Source organism: Salvelinus sp. IW2-2015, linkage group LG18, assembly GCF_002910315.2.
Source record: "Salvelinus sp. IW2-2015 linkage group LG18, ASM291031v2, whole genome shotgun sequence".
Taxonomy (NCBI): Eukaryota; Metazoa; Chordata; class Actinopteri; order Salmoniformes; family Salmonidae; genus Salvelinus; species Salvelinus sp. IW2-2015.
In genome coordinates this window covers 58,140,249-58,157,947 of record NC_036858.1, presented here as the reverse complement: position 1 = coordinate 58,157,947, position 17,699 = coordinate 58,140,249, and the positions used below count along the sequence as shown (strand labels likewise).

At 40.2% G+C, this 17,699-nt stretch overlaps 1 protein-coding gene across 1 annotated transcript in view; it reads right to left on the bottom strand.

Annotated features, from left to right (window-relative positions):
- The window catches only part of map2k6 (mitogen-activated protein kinase kinase 6), an 82,046-nt gene that overhangs the window by 36,498 nt on the left and 27,849 nt on the right, over nucleotides 1–17,699 (bottom strand). The gene's annotated exons all lie outside the window — the stretch shown is intronic.

The window sequence follows — 17,699 nt, the reverse complement described above, 5'->3', positions numbered from 1 at the left end:
CAGTGATTTGACTTGCACCAGGAGGCATACTGTTTATGCTTTGATCGGCAAGTTTTGGAACGTGAGAACATTTAAAAGTAACTGAAGATAAGTACTTGGGAGAATCCCACAGCACACAGCGGTATTTTGCATTGTCAGGTAAACCCACCTGACAATGCAAAGTCTGTGCTATGATGTTGTAGGCTAATGCTCACTGTTAACAGTGCCACTACAGGTGCACATCTGGTAGGCCATGATGTCTACTCAGTCAATGAACTCACGGGACTAGAATATTTTTTGGTGAAAAAGTTTCACTCAAGTATTGTGAGGAAAACAATCATACAATCCACGATACCATCCATTCCATAACAGCTGGAAACCATACTAACTGAAACCTCACAAATATAAATAAAACACCCACACACAGGGTGTCCTGGTTTGTTAAAACCACAGCCCAGGGTGTGCCACCCCCACCACCTCTCTCTCTGTGCTGCCTCACTGCATGCCTTATGGCTTCCACTTTCCAAAGCAGCTTTGTTGCACCAAAATGTCACTTCGGGTCCCTCCCACACGCATTTACACAGACAAAAATAGTAGCCTAAATGAAAACTGACACTATAGTCTTCTAATAAGTCTACATTTGACTACATTTGGACCAACACAGAACAAATGAAACTATCTGCAGGTTTCAGACTGTCAAAATATTCCCTGCTCTATTCAAAACCTGGCATGTGTGTTCAGTGAAACTTGGGCGGCTGAGGTCCGAACAGAGAGCCTTCCTATAACATACCCTGCCAGCCTGAAATGTTCTGAACGCTGCAGATAGAAATAGAATGAATAGAGCTGACACAACTCCCTTTTCTATCTGAGAATCATATCTGTTCTACACGATACATTTCTAACAGTATGTTATGCAACGTTACATCCTTTGGACAAGCTGCTGGCAACTCTCACTGCTATCTTTGCCAAAACAATGAATTGGTGAGTGGTTATTATGGCTAAGTACCAGGCACCAGCTTCCCCAAGCTTTCTCAATGACTATGCATGCCAGGCTGGCAGGGTATACTTCTGGCGGGGTATACTTCAGGCATGCTCTCTCTTTGGTCCTCTGCTTCCTCACTACCTCAAATAATGCATTTTCATAACCCAAACTTCGGCCAAAAATAATATCTGGTTAGTGGTTTTGGTTGAGCACCACCACCAACTTTACCAGGCTTTCACAATGATTGTGCATGGCATGCCATGCTGCTAGGTGATTCAGCAAAACTCCACGGAACTAAGCCTCAGCCTCCCAGTCTCTGGCTCAATGGGATAGGACAAGACACAGCACGCTCTGCTCCATCGAGAAGACAACAGCTTTCAAAGCTTTCATCTCCAGTCCACAGAGGCCAAACATGCAAATCATCACAATGCAGCCAGATACCGCTCCCTGCTGAATGCACGCTGATTTAATATGTAGCATATAGGCTTGCTTTACATTCATTCACACAGATTTGCATGCATGGGAGATAGACATACATGTGCGCAAAGGGAAGTAACTCGTAACGATACAAAAAYACAGTGCATGCACTGACATACATGTCAAAGAATTACATGAGCAGAGAGAAACATTTGAATATAGCTCAATCACGCACGCATAGTCAAGATGTCACTAAGTGATTGGAGCAGACCTAGTGTACTTCCCAAATGGCACCCTATTCCCTATATAGTGCACTATGGACCCTGGTCAAAAGTAGTCCACTACAGGTGCCATTTGGGACACAGACCTATTGCAGGCCTGTTTAAACATTAGGATTCTATCAGATCTCTCCAGAGAGGAAAATCACAACAAATGGAACCTGCAGTTGACCTAGAACAAATATGTCCAGTGATCGTTACTCAGAGAACGAAAGAGAGAAAGGTATAGGATCAATAGATTATATAATTTACAGTGTACAGGGAAAGAATAAGCTAATATGCTGCATTGTCTGTCCTGAGCCAATAAAATATGGTTAGTTTCAAAAACAGGCCTTTAAAAAAAGCTCTTCCTAAGATTACAATTCTGCTCATATATTTTCACATCTGTGAGAGAATTTTGGCAAGTTACAGTATGCAAATACAGATGTGGTTTTTAGTTATTCCATATTATCTTGCAAAATGTAAAATCATATATAAAGTCTCCCTTTTAGGCCTTTTCTCGCTGATCTCAACATTCAACGCAAGTTTAATTTTACATTGTAGACTAACAAGCTGACAAAACCAGACGCGTTGCATGCGTGAGCGTAGCAAAATAAATGTACACATACAGTACCAGTCAAAAGTTTGGACACACCTACTCAGTACAGGTTTTTTTTTATTTTTACTATTTTCTACATTGTAGAATAATAGTGAAGACATCAAAACTATGAAATAATAGTATACAGAAGATAGCCTTATTTGGTAAAATACCAAGTCCATATTATGGCAAGAACAGCTCAAATAAGAAAAGAGAAATGACAGTTCATCATTACTTAAAACATTAACATGAAGGTCAGTCAATCCGAAAAATTTCAAGAAATTTGAACGTTTCTTCAAGTGCAGTTGCAAAAACTCTCAAGCGCTACGATGAAACTGCCTCTCATGAGGACCGCCATAGGAAAGGAAGACCCAGAGTTACCTCTGCTGCAGAGGATATGTTCATCATAGTTACCAGCCTCAGAAATAGGCAATAAACTGCACCTCAGATTGCAGCCCAAATAAATGCTTCAGAGTAACAGACACATCAACATCAGCTGTTCAGAGGAGACTGCGTGAATCAGGCCCTCATGGTCGAATTGCAAAGAAACCACTACTAAAGGACACCAATAATAAGAAGCAGTGGACATTAGACCGGTGGAAATCTGTCTTTTGGTCTGATGAGTCCAAATTTGAGATTTTTGGTTCCAACCGCTGTGTCTTTGTGAGACGCAGAGTAGGTGAACGGATGCTCTCCGCATGGGTGGTTCCCACTGTGAAGCATGGAGGAGGTGTGATGGTGCTTTTCAGTGATTTATTTAGAATTCAAGGCACACTTAACCAGCATGGCTACCACAGCATTCTGCAGCGATACGGCATCCCATCTGGTCTGCGCTCACTGGGACTATCATTTGTTTTTCAACAGGACAATGATCCAAAACACAGCTCCAGGCTGTGTAAGGGCTATTTGACCAAGAAGGAAATTGATGGAGTGCTGTATCAGATGACCTGGCCTCCACAATCACCCGACCTCCACCCAATTGAGATGGTTTGGGATGACTTGGACCGCAAAGTGAAGGAAAAGCAGCCAACAAGTGCTCAGCATATGTGGGAACTCCTTCAAGTCTGTTGGAAAAGCATTCCAGGTGACTACCTCATGAAGCTGGTTGAGAGAATGCCAAGATCGTGCAAAGCTGTCATCAAGGCAAAGGGTGGCTACTTTGAAGAATCTAAAATATATATTTTTTGGTTTAACACTTTTTTGATTACTACATGATTCCATTTGTGTTATTTCATAGTTTTGATGTCTTCACTATTATCCTACAATGTAGAAAATAGTACAAATAAAGAAAAACCCTTGAATGAGTAGGTGTGTCCAAACTTTTGACTGGTACTCTGTTATTCAATAATTTAATCCAAATTGCTTGCATGCATCAACAAGCGTCTGAGTAGCCAGGCGCTAAAATAGAACTTGGTTCTATTTTAGATGCTTGAGTTACTGTAAGTCCAGCCTCTCCCATCTCCTCATTGGTTTTAGGAGCATGTACCCACTCGGGTGATAGAGACGAATGAAGACCACACCCCACTCCAGTTGGTTGCAGTAATGCACCTTAAAGTTGATTGCCAACGCCATATAAAATCCACAGAAGAAGAAGACTGAACTAGGAGAGATTACTAGAAACTAACAAGGTTTCCCCTTTTATCTGTGGATTCATTTTCTGAGTAGAGAACACACGATTTTGTGTGACTCAAAATGGGTCGATATTCTACAAAGATACAGCAACAACAAAAAATACCTTGTACATTTCAGGTAAAATAACAACCCAATGTTTATATCCAATGACAAATTAGCTAGTAACAGCAAGCTAGCTAAATGTCCATGAATGTTTCATGTGTTTCGACCTGTCCCCAAATGAATATAGTTGGTTCAGAGTTATTTTTTATTTCAACTTGCATGTTCTGATCGCATCTGGTGTGGATGGACAAAATCAACATGTGCGCAATAGCGCACGCACGTGCATGCCCGGTGTAGTCAGCATGTAATTAAAAGCAGTAGTACTGAAGCCAAAGAAATGGCGAAGAAAACAGCCAGTGACCTCTGCCAGAGCGATCTTTGCTGAAACCAAGGCTGCCGGAGACAGTGCTTTGAGCACTGTGAATATAGAGCAAAAGCTTTGTGCAGACAGACAGGCTCATGCCTCACACTGCAGATAATAAACCCAGAGTGGCTTTCATAGTAGGCGGAACCAACCAGCTTGCTTATTCTCCCTCTTCCAAACCCACACTGCCCGGATTCCCAACAATCTCAAGAGGTCCTCAATTAAATTCCAGAGACCCAGAGGAAGATATGAATAAGACATCGGCGTGAGGGATGGACGGAGGGAGAAAGGGAAATAGAAATGGGAGGGGGGCAGGCCAGAGCAGAGACCGACAGAGAGAGAGAGAGGGATGAAAATAACATATCTTGAGCCTGCGGCTGTTATGCCCCTACTGGCCACCCAGGCAGTCTGTGAGATACCCTACACTTCCAAAGTGTTGGTCCCATGTTTCATGAGCTGAAATACAAAATCCCAGAAATGTTCCATATGCACAAAAAGCAAATTTCTCATTTTTTTTGGGTTTAGAACCCCTGTTAGTGAGCATTTCTCCTTTGCCAAGATAATCAATTCACCTGAAAGGTGTGACATATCAAGAAGCTGATTAAACAGCTTGATCATTACATAGGTGCACCTTGTGCTGGGGACAATAAATGGCCACTGTAAAATGTGCAGTTTTGTCACAACACAATGCCACAGGTGTCTCAAGTTTTGGGGGAGCGTGCAATTGGCATGCCGACTGCAGGAATGTCCACCAGAGCTGTTGCCAGAGAATTGAATATTAATTTCTCAACCATATAAGCCGCCTCCAACATCGTTTTATAGAATTTGGCAGTGCGTCCAACCGGCCTCACAACCACAGACCACATGTAACCATGCCCAGGACCTCCACAGCCGGCTTCTTCACCTGAGGGATCGTTTGAGACCAGCCTCCCAGACAGATGATGAAACTGAGGAGTATTTCTGTCTGTAATAAAGCCCTTTTGTGGGGGAAAACAAATTCTGATTGGTTGGGCCTGGTTCCCAAGTGGATGGGCCTATGTCCTCCCAGGCCCACCCATGGCTGCGCCCCTGCCCAGTCATGTGACATCCATAGATTAGTGCCTAATTTATTTATTTCAATTTCCTGATATGAATGAACTAAGTCAAATTGTTGCATTTATATTTTTGTTCAGTATATATCCTTTGGGTTACAGCTGTCATGTTGTGAAGCTCGACTGGGAACCATTTCGTCACCACCAGCAACCACAAGGCTATACGCTTTTTAGACGGTTGAGGTTTACTTAACGATACTCTCGGCGGTGTGTGTGTGCGTAAGTGTATCAGCTTCAGGTCACTGCAGTGCACAGTCCTGCTTAAGTAGTGGTTAACTAGGGGGCAGCCAACTTCACCACGATGACAACAACATGAGATCACTGCTCAACTATGGGGGGACCGACCAATACATGTGATCTTCATGTCGTATTGTACACCTGTTTTTAGCCCTTATCTGCAAGATTGTGAAGAATGGCCCAAGGCATAGTAAGATCAAGTCGATAACTTAGAAATTAAGGGAAGCACTTGTCTTGAACAGCCATAACAGTTGCTGGTCTGGTACGAGCCTAACATGAGCTAGCATTATTTACGAGTCCAAGCGTGGCAGCCTGCTAACTCTCTCATAGCAGATTTTCACAGGATTTAGGCCTACTGGGCTGTTTGATTTGGCCAGGCCTCGGCCTGGAGATTTGGCTGGAGATGAGAGGCTGTTACAGAACAGAAAAAAAAGAAAAAAAATTGGTCCCCGAAATTAGATTAAAAATGATTGACTGCTGGGACCAGGTGACCTGCTATGTTTTATTCAACACACACACCGGAGCACACACCACACCACCCACACACAACACACACACACCACACCCACACACACCAACACCACACACACACACACACCCCAACACACACACACACACACACACACACACACACACACGGCTGGAGAGAGATCTGTTTACAAAACCCTAACAGGTGTGTTGCTAAAATAAAATCCACCATTCCTCTTAGCTGGGATTCACATAATTCAAGCACTTTTCATTCAAAATTGAGGGGAAAAAATTGCAAGAGTAGCTAAACTAACATTCATAATAATCAGTATTTAAATATGGAACAAAATGTCTATCTGGAATTAATTCAAGTGTATTTACCTCCAGACAGTCTGTCTGTCGCACATCCAGAGGACTGTCACTGTGTGCGTCCCAAACGGCACCATATTCCCTATATAATGCACTACTTTGCAAGAGGAGCGGCATGACATGTTTTCCTTTCTTCCGTGTGCTAGCTGGAGGTTTTATGTAACTGGTAATCAGGCAGGGGACAGCTAAGTGCACATTTGCACATTTAATCCAGCCATGATGACAAGTGCTGTTTTGCCTCCAGCTGAGCCGGGGAGCCAAAGTTCACCCTCTATCCTGATAGGCTGCATTTACACAGGCAGGCCAATCTTTTTCGACTAAATGTTATTTTGTTCGATTAGATCTTTTTCCAATAATTGGGCAAAAGACCAGAATTGGTTGGCCTGTAATTTCATTAAACACATGACACGGATGTACTAAAAACGGTCCTCCAGTCAAATACACACTGAATAAAAAATAATTTACAAAAATAGGATGGTTGCAGGGAGGGAGCTTATACAAAGAGAAAAGCATGCAAAAGGCGTCAGCCCCACCAATGATGTGTATTGAAAACATTGATTGCTTACTCATGAAACTTCAAGATCAACGTTAAGATTCAGCTGTGAGCCATTGATTTTATTATGTTGGCGTGCTTGACATGCACTAGGAGCACTGCGCTACTGAGCAGAGGCAGGCTGCGTCCCAAATGGCAACCTATTCTCTATGGGCCCTGGTCAAAAGTAGTGCACTATTATAGGGAATAGGGTGGCATTTAAGATGCACTCCTTCGATTGCCCTTTGAGACCAGGGAAGGAGAAAACGGTGTTCGAGACCTGCTGTGATGGCATGCATCGCGGGGCGGTTACTCCTCGGAGGGTGAACGAAGACAAGCCTGGATTTATGCTCCTCTCATTTTCAGCTGCACGGCACACACTCCAGTTCACACAGAGCTCCAGCACACAGAGACCTCAAAGCTTGTTCAGATGAATGTGTCATGTTAGGCCTAACTGTCGTGACTCTTACTGTCCTGATGTATCAAGCTCAATGCACAGATAGGTTACTAATGATGGGTGGGAATCAATAGTTACTAATCGCAATATTATTTTGGCCAATATCATATCGATACTTTGACTCCAAGTATCGATTTTTAGATTTAAAAATAACTCAGGTATTATTCATCCTATAGCTTGTTCTCATTTACATTTAAGTCATTTAGCAGACGCTCTTATCCAGAGCGACTTACAAGTTGGTTCTCCATCTTCTTTTAAATAGCGAGCCAACATGTTCTCAGCACTTCTATTTGCATGTCTGATCTGAATTCATTCTCTCATGCTCCCTTGCTCTCTCTCGTCTCTCTACAGAAGACATAGTGAGCAATATGTTTTGAACATCAAATTGCAATAAAATCAGTTTCGAATCGCAATACATATCGTATCTGCACCTAAGTATCGTGATAATATTGTTTTCGTGAGGTCCCTGGCAATTCCCAGCCCTACTGTGGTGGTCTGTTTTCTAACCTGATTATGTTGTACTTTGTGACTGTGTTCATTTATCTGATGACTATTGTCCTCATAATATATCAAACTATTGTAATGATGCATCAAGCTCAATACACATCCAACTATTGCCCTGATGCATCAAGCTCAATACACATCCAACTATTGTAATGATGCATCAAGCTCAATACACATCCAACTATTGTAATGATGCATCAAGCTCAATACATCAAGGATGATCAATGGAAACAGGATGCACCTGAGCTTCAATTTTGAGTCACACAGCAAAGTGTCTGAATACTTATGTAATTAAGGTATTTCTTATGTTATTTCTTATGTTTTGCAAACATTTTCTAAACAATTTTTTCGCTTTGTCATTATGGGGTATTATGTGTAGATTGATGAGCAATTGTTTTTATTTAATCAATTTTAGAATAAGGCTGTAATGTCACAAATGTGGAAAATGTGAAGGTCTGAATACTTTCCTAAAGACTGTAGAAATATACATTTTTTCTGCTTTTAATTCTGTTGCATGAGATGCAATTCTAGGTACTAGATAATTGAGGCTGGGCTTGTTTTATTATTATTGATTTTATTAAGGAAATCAGACAGAGTTAGCGTTATTGAAGAGGGGCACATATCATACGTAATACATCCGATACATTATGCAAATTACCTGGAAGGTCTCCCAATCCGAAAGTGAGCCGAAAGGAGAGGTCACTGTATGTCGGGATCACCTCATCTTCAATCCCATCAATTGCAACTGCGAGTAGGGAAGCAGTGCTTCAAAAGAATCGGGACCAAAATAAAAAATAATCATCCACAATTGCTTCAGCTGCAGCAAGCATATCTACTCTTCTTGTTGCATCCGTTTTTTGTTTTGCCAAAAACTAACAAATGGAATGTGTTTGTTACAAACGTTCAACAAACTGTTGAAAAAAACCTAGTTCGCACACAGCGTTGGTTGCTGCTACTGCATTTCGGGTGGCGTTGCTCAGGCAACTAAGACTTGTTTACTACAGCACCTTGCTTGTTTCAGCAAGGAGCAACAAAGTTTCATCACGTTGAGTCAATATTGCCGCAGAAAATACTCAAGCGCATGAATGCGGCCATCCCGTCTTCAGTCAGCTGTTCGCCCTCCCCAATTTAAATAAACGGTTTATGACTACATCCATAACTGTCGTTTATATGGTAATTGTGCCAGCCAGTGTTTCCGTAATGAAATTGTGGCACCGAACATTTGACCGGCAGCATTTGAATTTACTGGACCCATGTCCATTGGGTGTGCAACCTGATTAGGGCGTCCACCCACGGTGCTCAGAATTACAGAAATCCCTTTTCGATTAGTGTAATTAATCCTAACATAACATGTAAGTCGAGGATGTATTGACCTGTGTCTTACCTCACACTTTGTAGATGTTAGCATAATATTTACCTTTCTTCAGACGACAAGACGAGTTTCAAGTTTGGGGAAGAACATTTTCAGCATAAAAATTCACCTATATAATAAAGCATTCCATGCATCATCATTTGCAGACTTATGTAAGATAGTCTACTATTCCATAATGTGATGAGTAGATTGGATAGTCATAAGTTAGGTTTGCAATTAACTAACTCAATCACTGTTCGATAAAAAGACTGTTCAATGCATATCTGAACACCTATAGTGTAGAGACTGGGCTATAGGCTATATCACATACGTTTCTTTCTTTTCACCGGAAAAACACATTTCATGCAGTTTTACTAAACTTTATATGACTGGCGACATTAGCACAATCTTTTTTAATAAGACAAATTACAGGGTAGCCTACTCTGCTGACACTGCAAACAGATCAGTAAAAATTACGTTGTACGTATAATAAGCCTCTGAGAGGGGAAACACATTGAATGTCACGTCCATCTAAACTGGAGGAGGAAATTATTATCCAGAAACAAACTTAAGTGGCACTGACCCAACAATGATAAAGAGTGAATATGCGCAGTGCGCACTCACTGTGGATATGGCCTGTGCTCTCCACTGGTGCCAATAAGATTGTCTATATGCCTACTGTTGTTCACAAAATTAAGTTGAGAATTTGTATAACTAAAAGACAGATTAAGAGTATTTTCAGTGTCTTCTCTTTACAGCAAAAGCCATTTGCTTTCCAGACTAGGTTTTCCTGCGATTATATTTAGAAATATTACGATATTCCTGGCTGGGCCTCTACTTTTCACTGACAGTCACAACTCAACAATCATGTATTTAGTATTTGCAGTGCGCGCTGCCAAATTGCACATGTTGCCTTTCGTTCCGACTGTAGGCAATGCAATTTAAAACAATCCACAATTTTTTTTTTGAAGACTAGGGGAAAGTAATGATCCTCTGTGGTCAATCATGCTTTAGTAGCCTATTTTGAATCATTTTATTTATTTCTGTAAGACCGGAGTAGGCTAATTAGGCTATATCATTCAGTTTACTTAGGGAAAGCGTCCCTAGCCTAATGAACACGCCCCTATGCACCCAAGTCAATCTACTACGCCAATGGTAGAATTGGTCAGCTTGTTGAGAAAGAAATAGCCCAAACAGAATCTAGGACAGTTGTGGGACGATAGATCCCAAATTCATACAACCAGTAGGCCTAGGCTGCATAATATATATATTTTTTAAGTATTAATCTGATGCAACAGATCAGAACGTTTTGCTTAAAATGTTGATAAAACGATTATTTCTTAACATTATTAGTGCACAAGGCAGTAGGCTACGCACGAATGTTCATTTGGCTACCGGACAATGAAAGAAAGTTGAAAACCAAATCAAACATGAGAGAAATAGGCTACTGGTTTCAATGGCATATGGTTGTCTTTATAAAATAATTGCCTCCATGGATATGGTCGGCTTTTTGCCTAGGCTCACTTTGAAGCAATGTAAAACATGCCTCATTATATGTAGTAAAATGTTAAAGTTTCAAATAATTAAGTAGCTAAATGTTTTCAAAATGATTCTGCCTTCAGCTCATTGCAAAGTGGTGTGTGACACGCTGATGTAGCCTTCCTTTCGTTGCCTATGCATTTGAATGGCGAATGGGAAGCGTGCTTCAATTACCAGTTGAGAAATAAAAAGAAAGAAATAAAAAGCTATTTTTAAACGTGGCCCAAAACTTTTTTTTTTTTTTACACACGATTGCATTTAAAATTGTTGCACAATGATTTGGTTTATAAAAGCGCTGTCTGACAGATTTTGCGCTCAAAGGCTCTGTATCTGTATGAAATTCCATGAAACTATGCAAATTAACCCATAGACCGATAAGCATGACTGGTCAAATATATTTACATCAACTGGGTATTTCTATCAATGATTAGGCTAAAAAGCATTATTTTGATATGGGATTTTATTTATTCTCCTGGACAATTGGCTGGTGCCAATACATTTTTTGGTCTTTTCACAAAAGAAAATGGCCAAAAGCCGGCTATTAGCGCTAACGGAAACCTGGTGCCAGCCCTAGTTGGGGGTCCTCGAGCACCGGAGTTGGGAAACACTGCTCTACAGTGCGTGTTTGCAGGAATAGTTCAGGTTAATATCCATACATTACAACACAATAAGACCACCACCCGAGCCATCTGTGTATTGAGTTTGATGCATCAGGACAATAGTTGGATGTGTATTGAGCTTGATGCATCAGGACATAGTTGGATGTGTATTGAGCTTGTTGCATCAGGACAATAGTTGGATGTGTATTGGCTTGATGCATCAGGACACTAGTTGGATGTGGTATTGAGCTTGATGCATCAGGACAATAGTTGGATGTGTATTGAGCTTGATGCATCATTACAATAGTTGGATGTGTATTGAGCTTGATGCATCATTACAATAGTTGGATGTGTATTGAACTTGATGCATCATTACAATAGTTGGATGTGTATTGAACTTGATGCATCAGGACAATAGTTGGATGTGTATTGAGCTTGATGCATCATTACAATAGTTGGATGTGTATTGAGCTTGATGCATCAGGACAATAGTTGGATGTGTATTGAGCTTGATGCATCATTTACAATAGTTTGGATGTGTATTGAATTGATGCATCAGGACAATAGTTGGATGTGTATTGAGCTTGATGCATCAGGACAATAGTTGGATGTGTTATTGAGCTTGATGCATCATTATAGTTGGATGTGTATTGAGCCTGATGCATCATTACAATAGTTGGATGTGTATTGAACTTGATGCATCATTACAATAGTTGGATGTGTATTGACCTTGATGCATCAGGACAATAGTTGGATGTGTATTGAGCTTGATGCATCATTACAATAGTTGGTTGTGTATTGAGCTTGATGCATCAGGACAATAGTTGGATGTGTATTGAGCTTGATGCATCATACATAGTTGGATGTGTATTGAAACTTGATGCATCAGGACAATAGTTGGATGTGTATTGAGCTTGATGCATCATTACAATAGTTGGATGTGTATTGAGGCTTGATGCATCAGGACAAGATAGTTGGATGTGTATTGAGCTTGATGCATCAGGACAATAGTTGGATGTGTATTGAGCTTGATGCATCAGGACAATAGTTGGATGTGTATTGCGCGCTTGATGCATAAGGCATATAGTTGGATGTGTATATTGAGCTTGATGCATCAGGACATAGTTTGGATGTGTATTGAGCTTGATGCATCATTACAATAGTTGGATGTGTATTGAGCTTGATGCATCAGGACAATAGTTGGATGTGTATTGAAGCTTGATGCATCAGGACAATAGCTTGGATGTGTATTGGGTTTGATGCATCAGGACAATAGTTGGATGTGTATCGAGTTTGATGCATCAGGACAATAGTTGGATGTGTAATTGAGCTTGATGCACCAGGACAATAGTTGGATGTATTTGAGCTTGATGCATCATTACAATAGTTGGATGTGTATTGAGCTTGATGCATCAGGACAATAGTTGGATGTGTATTGAACTTGATGCATCATTACAATAGTTGGATGTGTATTGAGCTTGATGCATCAGGACAATAGTTTTGGATGTGTATTGAGCTTGATGCATCATTACAATAGTTGGATGTGTATTGAGCTTGAATGCATCAGGACAATAGTTGGATGTGTATTGAGCTTGATGCATCAGGACAATAGTTGGATGTGTATTGACGCTTGATGCATCAGGACAATAGTTGGATGTGTATTGCGCTTGATGCATCATTACAATAGTTGGATGTGTATTGAGCTTGATGCATCAGGACACTAGTTGGATGTGTATTGAGCTTGATGCATCATTACAATAGTTGGATGTGTATTGAGCTTGATGCATCATTACAATAGTTGGATGTGTATTGAGCTTGATGCATCATTACAATAGTTGGATGTGTATAGAGCTTGATGCATCTACATAGTTGGATGTGTATTGAGCTTGATGCATCAGGACAATAGTTGGAATGTGTTATTGAGCTTGATGCATCAGGACAATAGTTGGATGTGTATTGCGCTTGATGCATCAGGACAATAGTTGGATGTGTATTGAGCTTGATGCATCAGGACATAGTTGGATGTGTATTGAGCTTGATGCATCAGGACAATAGTTGGATGTGTATTGAGCTTGATGCATCATTAAAATAGTTGATGTGTATTGAACTTGATGCATCAATAGTTGTGTGTATTGAGCTTGATGCATCAGGACAATAGTTGGATGTGTATTGAGCTTGATGCATCATTACAATAGTTGGATGTGTTAGAGCTTGATGCATCATTACAATAGTTGGATGTGTATTGAGCTTGATGCATCAGGACAATAGTTGGATGTGTATTGAGCTTGATGCATCAGGACAATAGTTGGATGTGTATTGCGCTTGATGCATCAGGACATAGTTGGATGTGTATTGAGCTTGATGCATCAGGACACTAGTTGATGTGTATTGAGCTTGATGCATCAGGACAATAGTTGGATGTGTATTGAGCTTGATGCATCATTACAATAGTTGGATGTGTATTGACTTGATGCATCAGGACAATAGTTGGATGTGTATTGAGCTTGATGCATCAGGACAATAGTTGGATGTGTATTGAGCTTGATGCATCATTACAATAGTTGGATGTGTATAGAGCTTGATGCATCATTACAATAGTTTGGCTGTGTATTGAGCTTGATGCATCAGGACAATAGTGGATGTGTATTGGGCTTGATGCATCAGGACATAGTTTGGATGTGTATTGCGCTTGATGCATCAGGACAATAGTTGGATGTGTATTGAGCTTGATGCATCAGGAACACTAGTTGGATGTGTATTGAGCTTGATGCATAAGGACAATAGTTGGATATGTATTGAGCTTGATCATCATTACAATAGTTGGATGTGTATTGAACTTGATGCATCAGGACAATAGTTGGATGTGTATTTGAGCTTTGATGCATCAGGACATAGTTGGAGTGTGTATTGAGCTTGATGCATCATTACAATAGTTGGATGTGTTATGAGCTTGATGCATCATTCACATAGTTTGGATGTGTATTGACTTGATGCATCATTACATAGTTTGATGTGTATTGAACTTGATGCATCAGGACAATAGTTGGATGTGTATTGAGCTTGATGCATCAGGACAATAGTTGGATGTGTATTGAGCTTGATGCATCATTACAATGAGTTGGATGTGTATTGCGCTTGATGCATCAGGACACTAGTTGGATGTGTATTGAGCTTGATGCACTCAGGACACTATTGGATGTGTATTGAGCTTGATGCATCAGGACAATAGTTGGATGTGTATTGGAGCTTGATGCATCATTACAATAAGTTGGATGTGTATGAGCTTGATGCATCATTACATAGTTGGATGTTGTATAGAGCTTGATGCATCAAGCTCAATAACATCCAACTAGTGTCTGATCATCAAGCGCAATACACATCACTATTGTAATGATGCATCAAGCTCAATACACATCCAACTATTGTCTGATGCATCAAGCTCAATACACATCCAACTATTGTCCTGATGCATCAAGTTCAATAACATCAAACTATTGTAATGATGCATCAAGTTCAATACATCCAACTATTGTAATGATGCATCAAGCTCAATACACATCAACTATTGTAATGATGCATCAAGCTCAATAACATCCAACTATTGTCCTGATGCATCAAGCTCAATACACATCCAACTATTGTCCTGATGCATCAAGTTCAATACACATCAACTATTGTAAAGATGCATCAAGCTCAATACATATCCACACTATTGTCCTGATGCCATCAGCTCAATACACATCAATAGTGTCCTGATGCATCAAGCTCAATACACATCCAACTATTGTCCTGATGCATCAAGCGAATACAACATCCACTATTGTCTGATGCATCAAGCCCAATACACATCCAACTATTGTCTGATGCATCAAGCCTAATACACAGCCACTATTGTAATGATGCATCAAGCTCTATACACATCCAACTATTGTAATGTGCATCAAGCTCATCACACCAACTATTGTCCTGATGCATCAAGCTCAATACACATCCAACTATTGTCCTGGATGCATAGTTCAATACACATCAACTATTGTAATGATGCATCAAGCTCAATACACATCCAACTATTGTCCTGATGCATCAAGCTCAATACACATCCAACTAGTGTCTGATGCATCAAGCTCAATACACATCCACTATTGTCCTGATGCATAAAGCGCAATACACATCCAACTTTGTCCTGATGCATCAAGCTCAATACACATCCAACTATTTGTCCGTGATGCATCAAGCTCAATACACATCCAACTATTGTAATGATGCATCAAGCTCTATACACATCACTATTGTAATGATGATCAAGCTCAATCACATCACTATTGTGCCTGATGCATCAAGCTCAATACACATCAACTATTGTGTCCTGATGCATCAAGTTCAATACACATCCAACTATTGTACTGATGCTCAAGCTCAATACACATCCAACTATTGTCCTGATGCATCAAGCTCAATACACATCCAACTAGTGTCCTGATGCATCAAGCTAATACACATCCAACTATTGTCCTGATGCATCAAGCGCAATACACATCCAACTATTGTCCTGATGCATCAAGCTCAATACACATCCAACTATTGTCTGATGCATCAAGCCAATACACATCCAACTATTGTAATGATGCATCAAGCTCTATACACATCCAACTATTGTAAAATGCATCAAGCTCAATACACATCCAACTATTGTAATGATGCATCAAGCTCAATACACATCCAACTATTGTAATGATGCATCAAGCTCAATACACATCCAACTAGTGTCCTGATGCATCAAGCTCAATACACATCCAACTATTGTAATGATGCATCAAGCGCAATACACCATCCAACTATTGTCCTGATCTCAAGCTCAATACACATCCACTATTGTCCTGATGCATCAAGCTCAATACACATCACAACTATTGTCCTGATGCATCAAGCTCAATACACATCCAACTATTGTAATGATGCATCAAGCTCAATACACATCCAACTATTGTCCTGATGCAATCAAGCTCAATACACATCCACTATTGTAATGATGCATCAAGTTCAATACACATCCAACTATTGTCCTGATGCATCAAGCTCAATACACATCCAACTATTGTAATGATGCATCAAGCTCAATATACATCAACTATTGTCCTGGTGCATCAAGCTCAATACACATCCAACTATTGTCCTGATGCATCAAACTCGATACACATCCAACTATTGTCTGATGCATCAACCAATCACATCCAGCTATTGTCCTGATGCCATCAAGCTCAAATACACATCCAACTATTGTCCTGATGCATCAAGCTCAATACACATCCAACTATTGTAATGATGCATCAAGTCAATACACATCAACTATTGTCCTGATGCATCAAGCTCAATCACATCCAACTATTGTCCTTATGCATCAAGCGCCAATACACATCCAACTATTGTCCTGATGCATCAAGCTCAATACACATCAACATTTCAATCTAGTCCATGATCTGCATCAAGCTCAATACACATCCAACTATTGTCCTGAATGGCATCAAGTCATATACACATCCAAGATTGTAAATGATGCATCAAGCTCAATACACTCCAACTATTGTGCATGCTCAAGCTCAATAAGCATCCACTATTAGAATGCATCAAGCTCAATACACATCCAACTATTGTTGATGCATTCAAGTTCAATACACACCCTATTGTAATGATGCATCAAGCTCAATACACATCCAACTATTGTCCTGATGCATTCAGGTCAATACACATCCAACTATTGTAATGATGCATCAATTCAATACACATCCAACTATTGTAATGATGCATCAGCTCAATACACATCCAACTATTGTAATGATGCATCAAGCTCAATACACATCCACTATTGTCCTGATGCATAAGCTCAATACACATCCAACTATTGTCCTGATCATCAAGTTCAATACACTCCCACTCATTGTAATGATGCATCAAGCTTCAATACACATCAACTATTGTCTGATGCATCAAGTCAATACACATCCAACTATTGTAAATGATGCATCAAGCTCAATACACATCAACTATTGTCCTGATGCATCAAGTTCAATACACACTCCAAAGCTATTGTAATGATGCATCAGTCAATACACATCCATATTGTACTGATGCATCAAGCTCAATACACATCCAACTATTGTACCTGAATGCATCAAGCTCAATACAACATCCAACTATTTGTCTGATGCATCAGCTCAATACACACCAATCTAAGTGTCCTATGCATCAAGCGCAATACCATCCAACTATTGTCCCTGATGCAA